Below are 20,063 nucleotides of genomic sequence, written 5' to 3' on the forward strand. Positions count from 1 at the left end.
ATTCGCTCAACATTGATTTCTCTTCATGGAGGGAGTTGGATTCTCCTCCACCTTTGCTTTCTTACTCATACCCAGATTCTGATCATTTTCTTTTAAAGAGATTGCATGGGTAGTGTAGTGTTGGACGTAGAGTGGATATGCTTGATTTCTTGAGCAAATGGTTTCACCTCGTGGTGCATGGGTACCCCAAGTTTTATAGGCAGCGAATTCCCGATTACTGTAGGTCTATACAGTTGTTACGTGTGAAGTATAGAGGTCGATCCGTGTTTTAATGCCTGCGCATGGTGATTGGATGGCTGCTTAGCCCGTACCCACGTGGTCTGACCCGGAGTCAAGGAATCTGATTTCCCATGTCTTAACACTGTAGCAAGTCACGGGCGCTACCACCGAGGTTCACATGCCTACTATGGAAGCTTGGCCATTGCATCTTTTTGGTGCCATTCTCAGTTTTCCCATTTTTAGGAGTCACCATGAACATTGAGCATTTCCTTTTCCTTCGTGTGGGAGTGGGTCCCGCCTTAGGAGATAGGGGTCTTGGGTCCTCACTTATTTTACTTTTTGACTCAAGGGAAGTAAGATCACTCTCTCCTCCTCTTCCTCTTTTGCATGAAGCATCTTGGTCATTAGAGTGTTGGGATTAATCTCCAAGCGCAAGCCAAAGGAGCCTATAAAGTTTGCAATCTGCAAATCTCACCCTTGGATCCACTCCTGCAAGCTTCTTCTTTGTCTAGCTAAGCTTTCTTGCCCATTAATTTTTCAAATTGGTAGAACTTTTCTTGAACCTTGCTGAATGCTTAAGCTCTTGGTCTTTCTTGGATGATTTCTCTATTTCTTACTTGATCAATGATATTAGTGGTAGAAATTTCTTGAGCTTGATAACATTAGGATAAATCATGGCAAAATTGTACTTTGGGTCACTTAGATTCATCGGGAAGCTAATTGGGCTGATTGGGTAACTTATGATTGTACATGGGTGCCGATTAAGCTCGCCCCTCGGCAAGCAGCGACAGACGGTGATGGGTGGATGGCAAGCGAGACATGCTGGGCGACTAGCGTGGTGGCTGCGTGGGACGAGTGGCGAGCATCTGGTGGGGGGTGCAAATGGTGAACAACCCGTGGGGTGAGCGGCTCATGGATGGTGCGAATGGTGATAGTCCTACTCACGACGCGAATGGCAAGGATCCCACTCAGGGTGTGAATGGATAAGGGCATGTGGGGTGAGTAGCCCGTGGAGGGCGTGGGGCACCATCGCCAGGCACAGTGAGGGCATGGGCCGTGGCCGTGAGGCGTGGGCGACGGACGCTGTCACCAGGCATGGGCGCCATGATAGGGCGACTGCGAGGTGCTCATGCCTTGCAGCTGGTTCAGGTGTTTAACGATAGGCTTTCTTGAAGGTCCTGCCATCATGGCTTCCTTCATGGACAATTTCTCAAAACTTAGCTGCTTGATTCGGTCACTTAACTCACTGCTTTCCCACGTGACGGTGTGCACGCCATAGCCATCTCCTGACATTTGCCCCTTATTTAAAGAGGTGGTTCCGCCCTTGTTTCTGGTACACTTTTGAGATAGTGATTCTTCGGGTAGTCGTCTTAGCCACATTATCATTGTTCCCCGATAGCCTCCTCGGGACCAAGCTCGTCCAAGGCGAGGTGGGTTCGTGACATGCCACCTTCGTAAGTTGAGGGTATCTTTTATGTCACTCCTTTAGATATGAATGAGGCTAAATTGGAAAAGATGATTTCTCACCATGGCAAACTAGCCACAATAGAGTGCAGGCTTCCCAGGCCTGCCGAGCATGCAGATCATCCTCCCGAGGGCAGGTAGGCATGGAGCCCTTGGCATTACGATCCCGAGTTTATCCTTCTGCTGCATGATTACTTGACTAGTGTCACCAAATATCTCCAATTGGTGCCACTCCAATTGACGCCCAACACATATCGTGTCATTGTCGGGCTCCACATATTGTTGCATATCATAGGCTGGGAACCTCCTTGACCTCACAAAATTCACTATCTGTATCACCTCCAGTTCAACCCAGAGGGAAGGACATATGAATATTATCAACTTCATGCAAAGACTCGGAAATCCGACCTGTTAGTTAGTGGGAAATCCAACACTGGAGAATATTCCTATAAGTACTTCTTCACGAAGAGCATCAACTCTACTCATAGGACCTTCAAGAAAGTTGGTAAGTTACTCACTCCCTTCCTTTATGAGATGTTGTTTTTGAGCATTAGTGCACTATTCTTGCCAACTGGCACGGGAGCCCTCACCACTACTTACTGGCAAGCTCCTCCACGTGGGAGGTGAGGATCACCTGACTAGTTCCTGCTTGGTTTTTTCTGAGGTGTGTGTTGTTTTTGACAAGTGCCCTTACTCGTCCGATGATGTGGCCTATCTATCAGGAGTGCTTGGAGTTTCTACAAAACTGAGTCGAGCCTAAGTACAAGACCGCACATTACCTCCTCTCTGATCATAAGGAGTTTGGCAATGCCACACTGCCATGCGTGCCTGGAATTCCTACAGAAATGAGTTGAGCCTAAGTACAAGACTGCACATTACATGAAACTTTTTGGGTGCACATCGGTCTCTAAACTTAGCCAAGCCCTATCCACAGGTCTAGCATGTCAATAGTTCTTCCAAGTATTGAAACTCGCTAGCTTGTACGTTCCTAGTTGCATGACTCCTTCTACAAAGTAGGGCCCCTCATAGTTCAGACCTAGGATCCCAGCATACGGGTCTCGTGTATTTTGGAACACACAGTGAAGAACGAGGTCACCAATGGAGAACTTTCTATCCTTGACCCGAGCATCGAAGTAGCGAGCCACCTTCTGCTAGTAGGCTGCCACCCGAAAGTTAGCTTGATCTTCCCTTTCTTCAACAAGATCTAGGGACTCGGCAAGTATTGCCTCATTCTGCTCTTGATCATAGTTCATTCTTCTGTGTGAAAGGACATCTACCTTGATGGGTAACATATCCTCGCAGCCATAGGTGAGTACAAAGGGTATGTGGCCGGTGGAAGTTCTGGCTGTGGTCTTGTAAGACCGTAGTACCTATGGGAGTTCATTGGGGCACACTCATTTAACTTCTTCTAGGTGCTATTTCAAAGTGTCTTTGATGGTCTTGTTTAAGACCTCTACTAGTCCATTTTCCAGTGGGTGTGTCACCCTTGAAAAGCTCTCCATAATTCCATGGCGAACACAAAAGCTTGTGAAGTGTTCGCTGTCGAATTGAGTTCCATTACTGGACAAAATCTTGTATGGAAAGCCATAGCGGCAAGTGATATTCTTCACTATAAACTCCAGCACTTTCTTGGAAGTGATGGTCGCCAATGGCTCTGCTTCACAACACTTAGTAAAATATTCAACGACGGCCACTAAATACTTGACTATGCCCTGTCCTGTAGGAAGTTGGCCTATTTGGTCAATCCCCCAAACTGCGAAATTCCACGGGTTCTGCTTCTGCTTCAATTCGTTCGAAGGTGCTCTCAGGATTTTGGCAAAACTTTGGCATTTGTCACACTTCCTCACGTACTCCTTAGAGTCCTCATTCATGGGTGGCCAAAAATAACCTTGTCGAAGTATCTTCTTAGTTAGGCTTCGACTCTTAGTGTGATCACCACAAAATCCTTTGTGGACTTCTTGCAACAAGGTTCGGGCCTCCTCCTTGGTGACACATCTCAATCGCAACATCGAATGTCCTCTTCAGTATAGGCGGCCATCCTATATGACGTAACCAGGTACTTGGTAAAATATCTTTCTTGCCAAGTTGTGATCCGACGAAAGGATACCTTCACTAAGTTACTTGACGATGAGGTCATCCACATTTGCCACGGGAGGATACCTTCACTTAGCTAACTTTGCTAACACATCGACATTGGAATTTTGCTCTCCAAACACTTGTTCAATTGTGTAGCGATTGAACTGGAAAAGCATGTCCTTGGCTTTGGTGAGGTAGGTGGTCATGCATAGTTTGCAGGCCTAGTACTCGCTAAAGATTTGGTTGACCACCAGTTGTGAGTCACTTTTGATTGTTAGGCACTTAGCTTTCAATTACTTTGCCACGCACAATCTCAGCTTCATTGTTTATTGTGGAAAAACCAAACCTTAGATCGGAATGGATACGGTGGTCTTCCGGGGTTACTAAGAATAGGCCTGCCCCATCGTTGTCTTCGTTTGAGGCGCCTTCCACATAGACTTGCCAATAGTTTTCCCTCGGCCGCTGGTTGTCATCCATCGCCTTTGGTCATTGATTGCATTCAACAATGAAGTCAACGAGGGCCTGTCCCTTTATCTCCGTTCTTGGCTAGTAAGCGATCTCCAATTATCCCAACTCAATGGTTCTTTTCAACAGGTGACCTGAGGTGTCAGGTCGCTACAAGACGTGTGAGAGGGGTTGGTTTATCAACACCTTAATCGGATGAGCTTGGAAATATGGTCGCAGATTTCTAGACGCCAACACCAAATAGTAAGCAAGCTTCTCTATTTGGGGGTATCGTGTCTCAGCGTCCATCAGTCGCTTGCTAACATAATAGATGGGTTGTTGTACATTTCCCTCCTCTTGGACTAACACTACAATGAATGTGTGGTCAAAGACGACTAGATACAAATATAAGTCCTCACCATTGATGTGTTTGGACAGGACGGAAATGCATGCTCACACTCGTCTATCCATTCGAATTTCTTAATTCCCCTAAGGAGGTTGAAAAAAAGAATGGACTTATCGGTGGACTTTGAAATGAAGTGACTGAGGGCAGCGACCCTGTCGGTCAGGCTTTGTACGTCCTTCATTCGCTTCAGAGACTCCATATTTATGAGGGCCTTAATCTTGTTAGTGGTTTCTTCAATTCCTCTAGAATTTACGATGTACCCAAAGTTATTCCCAAAATCGACCCCAAGTGAATATTCTACGGGTTCAACTTCATGTTGCACGTCGAATGGAAAAAGCCTCTTCTAGATCAGCTACGTGCCCCCTGACATTTGTGGACTTTAATAGTATACCATCGATGTAAACCTCCATGTTCATTCCAATTGGTGTTGGGAATTGAGCCCTGAAATCATATGTAGTAGACATTGTTTTTAAGAAATAAATAAATAAATTGAATTTGGTATGAATATATTTTATGGACTATATTATTCTGTGATAATATTGAGTAAATATCAGAAAAATTCCGAAGTTCATATATGTGATCTCAACCACATATTGGTACAAGAGGATTGTGATTGAGATAAATGAACTTGAAGAGTTCCCAATAAAAGAAAGTTATGGAATCTTTAGATTAATTACTGCATGTACAATCTACTAGTATTATGAATAAATTTGATCTAGATCCGAATTACTAGTGTAATAGGTCACTTTAGTGGAGGTGCATTATATATTAGAAAATATATAGAACTCGACCAGATATGTTTATTAATACTTAGTTAAATACCGTTTTGAAGTATTAATTAAATATATCAACTGATGATCATATACAAATAGATCTTAATCTTGAAGTTACTATGATCTCATGTTTATGTTATACGAGTTCTTTGATTCACTTGTTAGGGTTTGTCAGAATGATCAGGCTAGAAAATTTTGTTTTGGGAACTCATTAATGTAAATGGTTGGGGACATAGTATATAGATAAGGAATCTATACCTTCTCGTAAGAGATTGAATAATGGTTTTCTTAAGGGTTGACTTTTGGGACTGAAAGATTATTGAGCTGAAATTCATAATTTGGTTATTAATTAACCTTCACTAGTAAAGTCGATGGAACTTAAGGAAACAAGATATAATTAAAAGGGTAAAAAGATAATTTTATTCCCGGTTAATTATGAACCATTATTAGAGGATTAATTTGTATGTAATGATTATATCAATGGATGCTTTATTGTTATAAAGTACTCAGTAAATGAAATGTTTACATTTACAAGAGTAGAGTCTCATATTTATAGTGGAGTAATCATGAGATTAATAAGTTAAGATTATTTCATTAAAGAGTTTAATAATCACAAATTTATTGGAGCTTGGAATTATAGGTCCACAGGTCCCCACAATGGCTCTATCAACACTATTCAAGGCAAGAGTTGATATAAAGGGTAAAATGGTAAAAAGACATATTTAAGAATAATTTTGTTCTTCGAGCCAAATATGAAATTACGTGATAATAGTGATTAATTAATTAATTACAAATTAGTTGTAATTATCAAATTAATTATTTTATAATTTTTGAAATTATATAAATAATTAATTTATTATAATTTTCAAAATTATATTAAAATGAATGTTAAATTTTTGAAATTAATATTTAATTAAAATTGGTTTTAATTATTTAGTAGAATTAATTAAATATCTTTATTTGAGTGGGAGATAATAATCTCACAAGTTCAAATTGGATTTGAATTTAAAAAGATTAATTTTTATTCAAATAATTAATTATATGTGATAATTAGTTAAAAAATAATAGATTCAAATTTGAATTAATTATCAAGTTGTTGGATTTTATCTGATAAGGTAGTGTGAATAAATAATTAAATAATTGTGGAAAAATCACATTCCCCTATTTTATAGGGTACTGCACGACACACACAGTCCTTGGACTGTGTGTGGCATGCAGCTATAGAAATCAGGGAATGAATTTTTCACTTTTATTTATTTAATTAATTAATTAACAAAAAATTCAAAGGATGGTTTTGATATTTTCATTAGTAAGATAATTAATTAATTAAAAGATAAATCGTAATTGGTTACATATTTTTTTTTTTAAATTTAAATATTTTCTATATAAGTTAGACTTATCAGAAAATAACAAATATACTCAATACTCAATTATTCGTTTTAAGAAAAGAACGATACTTTCCATCTCTCCCTAAAAGGATACAGAACCAATCTTAGGCCTATTCTCTTGATCTCATGTGTTGATTACATCAAGTTGAATAAGAAATATACCATCTGTTGTACCCTGATTTCAGCACGAGTCCTTCATTCAGCTCGGGTACAGCTGTCAAATAAATACATGGAGAAATAACCTAGAAAATGATATGTTTATTATCGACGTAAGCAACTTCGGTGTTAAGCGTCATGGGTTTAACCTGACCAATAGAAATGAAGGTTATGAAGCATGAGCTCATGATATTCAAACGGTTGCCGAAGTACGAGCTTGAAGAGATATCCAACTTGGAATAATTCAAATATACTGCGTACTTGCGGATCCCCAAAGACTCGGGGTACTTTTATACGATTATTTATGACCAGTATGTCATATTTAATGTCCTAGATATTAGGAGACCATTTATTTTATGATAAAATCATATCCCAATATAAATGGGAATTTTTTGTATTAAATGTAATAAATATGTAAATCCGTGATTGACTCACGCGGTTACCCAAACCTATCCATGGAATTTTCTCTATAAATACTGAGAATAATGGACAGGGAAAGGGATGATTATTCTGTAATACTGAAACTCTGCCAAAAGAGAGAGAGAAACAATGATAATATAGACTCGTGGACTAGGTGGATTTTTAACCACTGAACCATGTAAAAAGATTTGTGTTCTCGTGAATTCAGTTCATATTATCGGTTTATTACTAGGCACTAATTCAACCTCTGTAGCATCCTAAATTTTCTAATAAGGCTTAGGGCCTTGATAAGCGTGCCTGGAGGGCAATAAGTGATTCATTATAATATGTAAATTTGATGAGTATGTGATTAGAGATGCATGTTTAGGTGTGTACGCCCTAAATATCCACGAGTTATTAGCGAGCTGGAAAAGGGCCTAATTCAGTCCGCCACGTGTAAACCGTCCATCCGGAGCTGCTATTACGAGTCTCCACCTCTTTAGCCCGAGCTAATCAAAGAGTTGACAGTATACTCGAAGGCAACGGGTCAGCAGTATGGATATCACGAGCTGGCGCTACAATAAGCTCGAGGTGCGACGTAGATCTGGCATACCTGACTATTTGTGAAGTCAACCACGCAATGTAAATGTGCGCATATCAGACATCACGTGTCTATTCCATTCCTGAATTCTCAGAAACGCAGCATAAATGTGCGTGTTCAGGCACCCCACGACTGGTTTGGGCCATGCGACCCATTATCTCCCCTTACCTATTGATTAGACAACACCTCATTGCCAGGTTTTAGGAATTAATCATAAGTGTCACAGATATGACATGATGGGTAAGAAGGTCATGGGATGACCCCCTTTACCAACACCCAGATATCCTCTCCCCCGTAAATACCGATACTCTGGGCGTTGCAAGGGGTGGGTGTTTTGATTGTAAAGAAACACTCTGTAAGGAATACTCAAGAGATATCAATACTATTGACTGGTGGACTAGAGGGATTTTAACCTTCGAACCACCCAAAAGGAAAGGAGTGATAACCTTCCCACAATACTAATTTCGCCAGCGTGGAATATAAATATTTTCATATTACGGTTCATTATTTAGCACTAATCCATCCCGTTTATTCGTATAATTATCTGTTGGCGAAGAACTGCGTCGACAAGGTGAATTAAATATGCATGTGGGCCCCATTTGGTTATTTGGGCCATGTTTGTAATTATAGCCCGTTGAGGGCATAAATGCAATACTTGTGATCTTTACCACGTGTAAGTGGTGATATATTTTTATTCACGATCCGAGACAATCCTAGGGAGCAGTTTAGCTAGAAAGTCACACGGGGTCGAATACCTGACTCTGGGTGAGTCAAGGGGTATTTCAAGCATTAGACATTTTACTAGGTTATTGAGTTATGAAAATAAATAATTGGAGATATATTTGAAGTTAGGACGTTTAGGAGGGAATATCAGGAAGATTTACCATTTTGCCCTTGGGGACATTTTTGGTACTCCGAGCCTTGGAGGTCACTTAAGTGACCTAAGATAAGTAAGACAAAACATAAGAAACATTCAGAAGCTTGGCATAAACCGACCCTCTCCCTATCACTTGGTTTCTCTCCCTTTGAGTTCTTGAAGGCCGAAGGAAACTTTGAGGAAATTAAGCTAGGAACTCAGAATTCAAGGCTGGAGCTTGGGAGGCTTGTTGCTTGGAATTCAGGGGATTAACTCGGAGACTTAATTGGGATAAAAGGTAAGCTCTAAAACTTGGTGATTAATATAATTCTGCTGAGTTTTGGTTAGAAATATAAGTTTATGCATGTGAGCTAAGTTGTGAATTACTCTTTGATGTTTGGGTGTGTTTTGGGATTAGTTTTGTTAGGTTTTGCAGCTGGGACCATTCAAGAATTATTGTAATGATTTGTAGAATTGTTGGATTGATTTCGGGGTGAAATGGATTGGTTTTAGTTGTAAAAATGGGGGATTTTCTGGGTTCGAAGGGTAGGGCCGCAACATTGTTCTTGGTGAGCAGCGGCTCTCTAGAACATTTGGGAGGCCAGGAAGAGGGGCGGGACGCGGTGCCCTATAGGTTGGGCCGCGGCGCGGTTAGGCTAAAAAGGGAGGTTGGGTTTCTGGTTGAAGCGGGTCGTGACACAAGGCCTTGGGGCCACGACGCTTAGTGGGTTTTGGACCCCGAGAAGGTTGTGGGCTCGGGAATCCAAAAGTTAAGGCTCGGGATGGATTTTATCACCCAGATTGATAGAATTTAAGATCTCGGAGATTGTAACCCAAATTTATTTAATGGATTAGAACTTCATGGATATATGTTGTTGATACGTTGTGACTAGGACTGTGCTCGGGATATCGGTGCTCAGGAAGCTTGGAACACAGGTAAGAAAACTGTTGTACCCGTAGAGCAGGGCGTGGCCCTATAGTTTGTATTGCAGGGCACGACCCTATGTGATTGTGTTGCAGGGCGTAGCCCTATTAATTATGTTTGTATTTGCTTAATTATTTGTTAAGTTTATGTTATGCGTTGCATATCCGTAAATGTATGGCAAGGGCCGGGAACAGCGAAGGCCAAGAATGGCAAGGACGAGTATGGCAAGGGGCCGGGAGCAACGTTAAGCATGCGGAGTGCAAGTTGCCACGGTGAGACCCCTATTGGATACCTGGGATATCCTCATGGCGTAGACCGCGAACCCAGGGACTGGTAAAGCGCCTAGGATGGCATGGCCGTTATATGTTTAGCCTGTTGGCGGCTTTGTTATATGTTGATTGATATCTGTGCATATGTTGATTGCTTGTGTGGAGTTTTCTTGCTAGGCTTCGGCTCACGGGTGCTCTATGGTGCAGGTAAGAGCAAGGGAAAGGTCGATCAACCATGAGTACGGAGAGCGTGAAGCAAAGTGTACATGTTCGACCTGCCTGGCTACCACGACCAGGGGTATTTTTGGGAGATGTTTTGTATTAAACCCAATTTTGTTGTTTAGTTGACGTTAATCATATTTTGAGTTGTAAATATTTCTAAACAATATTTTGGGATTACAAATGTATAACGCCTTAAAATTTCAGTGAATGATTACATTTTCAAATTATGGGATTTTTATTTCAGTTTAGCTACACTTTTAACCTAAAACCTCAATTAGCGAGTTAATTGCACATTTTACATTTACTTAGTAACGACTCTAAGGAGGTAGGGCGTTACAACCTTATTATATCTTCAATACACTTTTGGCAAAAAACAGTATCAACAGTTTGGTGCTTTCATTGAGAGTTGATATTAGTGCTTTCATTAAAATACCAGTCAAATCTTATCATGGTGGTCACTCGCTCAATGCACGACAATGAGATAGAACAGCCTGGTAGGCAGGAGGCCCATCATACCGTTGTTTTAAACGAGCATGGCCCTGAAGTTCAGCAACGTCCGGGAAAGCAACTGGCGGACCATGACGATACTAGAAGTTCGACATCATTACCACCGAATCCAAACCCAGACTACTTGACTGCAATAGAGTTGGAAAACATGCAGTTAAGAAGCCATATTTCTAAGGCAAATAGGTAGATTGAGGAAGTTTTGGCTCGATTACCCCCTCTTGCAACCGAAATTAATGTGGGAAAGAGGAAAAATGGGTCTCATAAGTCCCACAGGAATAACAGATCCAAACCAAGTCAGTCAGTCAGAACGGCTACTCCAAGTTCTGTGCCTACAGTGCGAGATTGCCAAAATGCTCAACCTGGTGGCCCTCCTAGGGGTAATCAGCACATCAGTCGATCGGTTAGAACTGCGACCCCAAGTTTGGTGCCTCCATCACCTGCGCCTGGGAATACCCATGGAAACCCACGAGGAGGGACTGGGATAGGCTCACAGAGACAGAATTTTCCATCTAACCCTCCTGCGTCATGATCAGATTGCCAGGTGTAGAGAGCTAGAAATGGGACAGAACATAGGCAGGCTAATTTAGTTCACCCTGACAAGACAAGGATTGCATTGCCAGTAAGGCATCCCCCATCACCTATTAGGCACCCAACACCACCTCGGCCTACGCGGGACATTCCTGCTTATGGAGATAGTTGGAGAAACCCTCCTCCATCTGCCCATACCTATGTCCCGCGGACACGCGTTGAAAATCCAGATCCTCGGCCTCAATCACAAGCTGTAAGCTTCGCAAATGGAAGTTATTGGACTGAAAGTCATCAAAGTGGTAGGTCTGAGGGTGATCTAAGAAATCATCTAAGTTCGGCACAAAGTCCTCGATACGATCCACAACCTGATCTGCGAGATCGCCTGAATTCACAGAGAAGAAATTCAGCCTGAGATGAAGGTAATAGTCACATTCGTCATGAGGGAGGTCCTTCTGAAGTACGTGATAAAGAGAATGACCCACAAAACCAAGCTCAAGCTTGGAGAGACAACAACCCATCAAACGTGTACAATAGGATGGGAGCTGTTGAACAACCCCAAAATAACCTAGGGACTAGGGACCCAACCCTTGAGAGGCTAGCTCAGATGGAGGAACAAATGAAGAAGCTTCTATCTAAAAAATACAAAGATAATTGTGACTCAGAGGATTAGCTCTAGCTTTTCGCTCCAAATATTGCGGTAGCCACATATCCGGTGGGTTTCAGAATGCTTCGCTTGTCAAAGTTTGATGGAGATGGGGATCCATCAGATCACCTCAGGATGTTTAACACCATGATGATGGCCCACAACGTCGGACCCAATTTAAGATGTATTTTATTCCCCTCAACTCTAATTGGGCCAGCCAGGCAGTGGTTTAAACAATACAAGGGGCATTCAATTAGCTCGTGGAAGAAGTTTTTTGCTAATTTCAAGAGAGCATTCAAGGCTTCCCAGACAGCTCGGATTAAGGCTGATTCATTGGATGATATAAAGCAATAACCTGTTGAACTGTTGAAGGCATATCTAAGTAGGTTTGCCAATGTCGCTGCTCGAGCTAAAGATGCTGACGATAGCTCCAAGCTCATGGCGATGAGGACAAGAATTCTTATTGGAGGCAGCTTATGGCAAGAATTACAGAGAAAATGAGTTAATAGTGTGGATGAGTTCTTGTCACGAGCTCAAAGATTTGTTAACCTAGAAGAAGCCCGAGCTTTTGTTGAGGGAATCAGCTAGACCCCTGCCCAGCCCGTTGGAGCGGTAACGCATGTTGCAGCTACGGCTCAAATTGTTACCTAGAATAACCAAGGGGGAAATAGTAAGAGGAAGGGAAATGGTGAGGGCGACCAGAACGGGACAAAGCAAAATAAGTCCAAGGAGAAAGTTAAGTCTATTTATGCAACCTATACCGACCTCACGGATACTAGGGAGCACATCTTCCTAGCCAATTCTACTCGCCTTCCATGGAAGAAGCCAAAACGATTGTAAAACCAAAGAGCGAAGAGAGATCCTTTGAAGTTCTACCGGTTTCAAAATGATATCGGCCACAACACTGATGATTGTAGACAGCTGAAGGATGAGATCGAGACCCTAATCAGGGCAGGACCTTTGGCCCAATACGCCCGAAACCGAGTGGTCCCTAGTCAGCCTGCTGGACAAAATCCTCCGTCAGCTCCTGAAACTCCAATGAATCAAGCCGGAGTCCAAGTGAATCAGGGCGCCCCTCCTCCAATGATGAAGAAGTATTACCAAGGTCCTAATTGCCTGGCAAATGCCGCGAATGATAGACCAAGTCATCTCCTTCTCAGAGGATGATGCTCGGAGAGTGCACTTCCCCAACCACGATCCCTTCGACATAGAGAGCTAGATTTTTAAGAAGATGGTTGGTCGGTTCTTGGTGGACAACGAAAGTTTAGTGAATATCTTATTCAAGTCAGCCTTCAAGTAGATTTGGTTGGCTATTGGAGAACTATCCTTGTGTACCTCCACATTATATGGGTTCTCAAGGGAAGGACTCATTCCAATTGGGGCAGATTAAGTTACATGTGACCGTCGGGGAAGTCCCTCACCAAGCTTTCAAATACTGCACTTTTGTGGTGGTAGATTGCTCTTCCATCTACAACGCCATCCTTGGGTGCCCAAAATTAGTGGAGTTTGGAGCCGTCACCCCAATAAACCATTTATGCATGAAGTTTCCCATTGAGGCAGAGATAAGGACCGTTCGAGGAGACCAGAAAGAAGCTCACCAGTAGCACAACGTGTCACTCAAACACCCCGTCATGGTGGTAGAAGAGGCGACATCTGGGGACATCAAAATCTAAGCGGTCCTAGAGCAGTCAAGGTCTAAGGAGTTGGATCCACGGGTTCAGGAGGATACAGTCATTGAGCCTTTGGAAGGAGTTGAAGAGGTTATTCTTGAAAACTCAAACCCCGACTAAAAGACAAAGGTGGGAAATAATTTTGCAACTGAAGTCTGAGAAGCCCTGGTAATATTTCTTTGAGAAAATTTGGACGTCTTTGCTTGGAAAAATTCCGACATGACTGGCATTGATCAAAACAGTATGTGTCATGATTTTAACGTGAGTGTCGCTCCAGTTCAATAAAAGCGGAGAATGATAGGAACGACCCGAGCAGAGGCACTGAAAGTAGAAGTAGACAAACTTCTTTCCAATGGTTTCATTAAGGAAGCCCAATATTCAAAGTGGTTTTTGAATCCAATCTTAATGCCCAAACCTAACGAAACCTGGAGAACCTACATAGACTTCTCAGACTTGAACAAAGCATGTTTGAAAGATTTTTTCCCTTTACCAAGTATTAACGAAATGGTTGATGCTACATCTAGATATGAGCTCTTGTCCTTTATGGATGCTTACTCTGGGTATAATAAGATCTTCATGCATGTTGCGGACCAAGAACATACCAGTTTTTGCACCGATAAAGCGGTGTATTATTACAAGGTTATGCTCTTTAGGTTAAAAAATGCTGGTGCCACCTACCAACAATTGGTGAACCACATTTTTAAGAATCAGCTCAGGCGAAACATGGAGGTCTGTGTACGCGAAATGTTAGTAAAGTCAAGAACCGCTCTCGACCATGTGAAAGATTTAGCGGTGGTTTTTTCGGTCCTTCGCCAATTTGGGATGAAGTTGAATCCCCAGAAGTGTACATTTGGTGTGGCCTCGGGTAAGTTCGTGGCATTTATCGTTAGCGTTCGAGGAATTGAGGCCAATCCCAAGAAGATAAAGGCGCTTGGGGAAATGCCTTCTCCAAGTAAACACAATGATGTACAACGCTTGATTGGTCAAATAGCCGCTCTGAGTCAATTCGTTTCCAAGGTGACCGATAAGTGCATTCCTTTCATTAATACCCTACAGGGAGGTCAAAGTTTTGAATGGATGGAGGAATGCGAAAATGCTTGATGGACCCAAAACGGGTATGTTTTAAAAAAATTTACTCGAAAGCGCACGAATCATATATGGAATATAGTGTTCGTGTAAGCACGAGATCGAACCCAAAGGAGTTGTCTAAAATAAAATCGAAAACTATTTTAAACCAAAATTAATAAATTATAACCTAGCCCCAAAGATTGATGAGTGTTAATGTTATGAACATAAAATAAAAGATTGAAAATAAAGCTATTTAAGAGAATAAAAATAAACCAATAATGATTTGAAAATAAGTGTTAAAAGAAAGATTATTAAGATACTAGAATCCACAAAATGTAAGTTTAATAATACTTATTAGTATAATGATTCCCAAGTTTTAGTGATAGTTAAAATAAATTAAACTATCATTTTTCCAAATAGAATTATAATTTTAAGCACAAATTACTTCTAAAAAGATAGGATTTTTCTTCACTTTTCAAAAAGTATAATTTCAAAGTATTTAATGTGAATCAACCTAATGAAACAACAAAAAATAAAATAACATTATTTATAAGGCAAAACATAATATTTTTGAGACATTATCTAACAATCCAAAATATGAGACATTAAAGATGAAAGACATATATGAAGAAGAAAAATCCATAAACTTTGTTGCAATACAAGGGAAATCAACATACAACATAGATATTATCTAGTTACAAGTTGCTTCATCATGATCTTAATAATCTTATGAAAAAGATTAGAAGCACATAACTAGAGTATAAATTAAAAAATAAATAAAATACTTACTTGAAAATGCTCTTGAAAAACCCCAAAATGGAAGAGAGAATGGTAGAGAGAAAATGGGAGAAAAGAAGATGGTAACCAAAAATTAAGCATTAAACTCCCTTATTTATAGCAAAAAAAAAAGGTATTAAAATAATCAATTTAAATTAATTAAATTTATTAAATTGATTAAATTAATTATAATATGGCTAATAGGGGTAAATTGTAGGGTGTAATGATAATTTTTGGGTAAAATGTGTAGAAAGTGGGGTAAAAATGTGGCATTTTTAGACAAAGGGGACAAAGGGACAAATGAGCTATGTTGGGCTCAAGAAGGGAAAATGGCAGCTTAGGGTGGCTGGGACAGCTCTGTTGTTTCGGCTGGGCCTGCGTGGAGGAAGAGGTAGGCTGCTGGGTGAGTTGGACAGACTGGGTCGTGGGTTGGAGGCAGGGAGTGATGCTGGGGATGAGTGGATTTCGACTGAGGCAAACGGGAATGACCTTATCGAGTCCTAGCCCACCAGAAAGGGAGGACTAAAGTATGCTATCATCGCGGTCGACTACTTTATGAAGTGGGTCGAGGCCAAGCCACTTGCTACCATAACTTCCAAGAAGGCGCTTGACTTTGTCATAAAACCATAGTTTGCCGTTACGGACTCCCGAGAAAGATAGAGTCCGACAACGACCTTTAGTTGGACACCGATCCGTTTATCGATTTCTATCAAAGGAATGGGGGTAATAAAGAGCTTCTCGTCCATGGCCTATCCACATACAAACAGACAAGTGGAAGCGGTCAACAAGACGCTTAAGTCCACTTTAAAGAAGAGGTTAGAACAGGCGAAGGGCACTTGTCCTGAAGAACTCCCTAAGGCATTGTGGAGTTATCGCACCACTACCAGAACTTCTACCGGCCATTCTCCTTTCTCCATGGCCTATGGTTATGAGGCCATGCTGTCAGTGGAAGCTTCTATCTCCATGCATTGACGAGATACCTACGACCCAACCACCAATCATGAACTACTACGAGAGTCCCTATACCTTGTAGAGGAGCTTCAGGAACCTTCGTAGCTTCGTGTAGCATCCTTCCAACAAAATGTGGCTAGATACTTTAATTCCAAAGTAAAAGATAGGAAGTTTGGTGTCGGAGACTTGGTGTTGTGAAGGTCTTCTTAGAAATGCGAGATCCTGGTCCTGCGGTATTGGGCTTGGAAGGTCCATATCAAGTCGAGAGCGTCATATGTCTAGGAATATACAAGTTAGCCAGACTATGTGGGGAGTTAGTGCCCCATGCTTTGAATGCCGAGCATCTTTGATGGTACTTCTAATAATATAAGAAATGTAGTAGTCTAAATTTGGTAATCATTCTATTGCCTTTGAGCATAACTAATGAAAACCGTGTATTCAAAACACTGTAGAGGAATTTTAGAAAAAAATTTCTCGTATTTAATTATTTATTTATTATTTTTATACCAATGCTCGAAGAGTATGTTCCTGATAGCTTGGACAAGTGAATGCAGACTGTGTCTTCGATGACTTGGGGAGCATCGTAGGGCAACCTCACATAGCATTGTAAATTGGGAACATAACCTAGGAAGATAGGCTTATCGAAAACAAAGCAAGACTAGTGTTAGAGGTACTAAATAAAAATCTTAGAGAATAAAACTCTTAAGATTGAAAAACCCTAATATCTCCCGAGGACAAGAGCTCAAGGAGTAAAGGCTCATTCTTGATGAGCATAGCATAGTTTAAATAATGAATGGGCTAGGGATTTCTGAGTTTGCACTCAAACTTCCAAATTGCATCTTGAGGACTTAGAGCCCAAGGAAAAGTAGTGCTTCCCCAAGTCTGTGACGCAAGCCCCGAGTAGTGGTTACTCAGGGGCAAGGGTGTCCGTGACAAAGGAGAACAACCTAGTGGACCCAGTGGGTAATTCTAAGGGTAAAGGACCCTAAGGCTGATCGACCTCACGAGTTCCAAAAGAGAGAACTCATGGAAATGCTATGATCACTAACTTGGCACCATGCTTAAGCTATTGTCAGGGACATGGTGTCCTACACCCAATACTAAAGTGTTGAATTGTTTGTTTTAGGGCGATCTCGTTGAAAGAGCAAGGGCCCACAAAATTTTGTGGTCTCTGATCACGTTCAATTACAGTAAGGGAAATTTTCAAAATAACAATATGCAGCAATAGGATAAACAAGTTTAGAAAGAGAAAAACACATTCATAAAAGTAGTACGATGTGGAAATCTACACATAAAGGTGCTGGGGGCTCGAGCTTAAATCTATTTTTTCCCCCAAAACAAGAACCAAAGATAGGGCACGCAAGCCAGGAAATAAACAATTAACGTATTACTCTTGGCCGCCTCTCAGGACCTACTCCACAAGATCAATGATAGGGTCCATCTCTGAAACTTTCCCTGCATCACAAGCCGCGATATTTGCAGCCTCCGCAACTTGCATCGCTAGCAAGCGCTCTTTAAAAAGAAGCTTGCACTTGGCGGCTTCCCCCGTGAAGTCCAAAATCATTTCCTGGTTATGGAACTAGGCCACAAAAAAGGCATCATCAACAATGGTCTGGACTTCATTCTATAGCTTGTCACCTGGTACTGAAAGGACCTGTTCATCTCCATAGCCTGGACTTAGCATATTCAGCTCGGTCATTGGCTTCCTTTAGCTGCTCCTACACCCCCTTCAGCTTCTCCTACACCTAGATGATCTTCTAGTCTACTCGAGCAACCTCCGATGAAGCCTTGGTAGCATCCTCCTTGGCCTTACAATCCATCTTATTAACTACTCTGAGCTCCTCAGTAGTCTTTTAGGATGTTTCCTCGAGCTCACGAGTACGTTTTTGCGCAGTCTCCAAGGCAGCCTCCAGGCGAGTAAGCTCTTCCAAACAAACGTGTACCCTTTCCTTAAGGACCACGATCCAGTCCTGGGCCCACTTGAGTTCGAAGGACTTCTCTGTCATCATATCTTCGAAGCACTGGCTGGCTAAGACAACATGTACAAAGAAGAAAGTTAGAAAATACCCATTATATTTAAATTCGAGTAAAGACTAGAGAAGGTGATGATGTACCCAGACAGTAACATAACGACAAGAGGCGATGAGATAACCGTGGTTACTATCACCCAGCTGGATAAAGCTATGAGAAGTCAGCTCACATATGGTGGACCTGACCCCTTGGAGAAGTTCAGCTACAAGCGGGGCTATGACTTCCCAAAGCTTGGCATAAAAAAGGGTCTCCAGCTCAGCCCAACCTATTGGGGGCATGATAGGTTGCTCTCTCGGAGGCTTCAACTTACACAAGGCATATGTAGTGTCATGGAGGATTCTGTTGCCCTCCTTCATGCAGACATCGAAATGTTGGAGCATGGCCTGATAGCAATCCAATAGGTCCCCTTCGTTCTTCTCGGGGTACACCAAGAGTTGGGGGCGAGACGCAAACTCCTGTAGGTCCGAGTCCAGGATCTCCTCCCCAACTATGGGGGAAGATGAGACCTTCAGGGTTGGAACCAACTCTTCCCTTGAAACTCCCGTGGGAGGTGTGGAGGCTCTTTTCCTCTTCACTAGTGGGGACATGTCGAGATCCTCCTAAGGTCAGGGCTGCTCTCCAATGATGAAGGAACTTGAAGGAGTTCCTAGGCGAAGAGCTGAACAGGAGATATCAGCATGCCCCATGTGTTCTGCTAGGACAAGGAAACAGTTAGCACAATTCTTGAGCAGCCAAATAAAATAGCAATAAAGGCTTCTTGGAAACCCCACCATCAATTATCTCTTGGTGCAAGCAGTTGAGGTGTCTACTTTGTATCCCCATCTCCTTGTTTAGGTTGGTACCATATTGACTAAACCAGCTAGAGGTAAAGTATGTCACACGGTAAAGGGATACAAAGCCCCAAGGAGGTGATTTCCTCCTCGAATGATGGAGACAGACATCTATGAGTTCCTGGTAATCCTTGAACTCTTCCCTAGTCCAGTGTTGATTCATGGTTAGGCCACACCGAAGAAGTGAGGAAGAAGCCCAGACGTGCTTGGACTTGCCCTATCCCCTACGTTGTTAGCATGATGTAAGGTTAAGGGGGATTTACCTGGAACTAGTTGAGAACTCTCTAGGCCTACTTAGAGTTCAGCCTTAAGCTCCCGATCTTCTTTGACCTCTTGTGCCATCTCGACCATTCGTGGAGTCTCCAGTCGCTCTTCTTGCAACCTTTGATTAAGTAACTAGATGATGCGATTGCCAATGTAGTTCTTGTGTTGAGAGTCTAGCTCCCAAGATTTTATGGAGGGGCGATACCTTGTCAGTTCGAGGTTGCTGATCCTTTGTCCTTGATGGAGGAGTCCAGCCCCAACAAGGTTCTCCTCCGTCACCAGGAAGCTGAGATCCAAGTCTTGCTCAGGAAGAGTCATTAACTCTTGAAGATGGTCCTCAAAAAGTTGGACATATGGAGTCCGACAAAATGGACCTATTCAATAAAAAGACTAAGTATATAAAGCAGGATAAAAAGGGAAAGAAAACTGTTGTCGGAAGGATACTCACCAACCCTGGAGAAGTCGAGGATGAGGGTCGAGTTATCACGAGTTGAGAATCTGCCTGTAAAGAAGAAGTGGTCCTTAAAATCTCGAGAATGATTCTCGTTGTGGTGGCAGACCTTGTAGTTGAGTGATGGGCTGGTGTACTTTATCAA

Source organism: Humulus lupulus, chromosome 5 (assembly GCF_963169125.1).
Source record: "Humulus lupulus chromosome 5, drHumLupu1.1, whole genome shotgun sequence".
NCBI classification, from domain to species: Eukaryota; Viridiplantae; Streptophyta; class Magnoliopsida; order Rosales; family Cannabaceae; genus Humulus; species Humulus lupulus.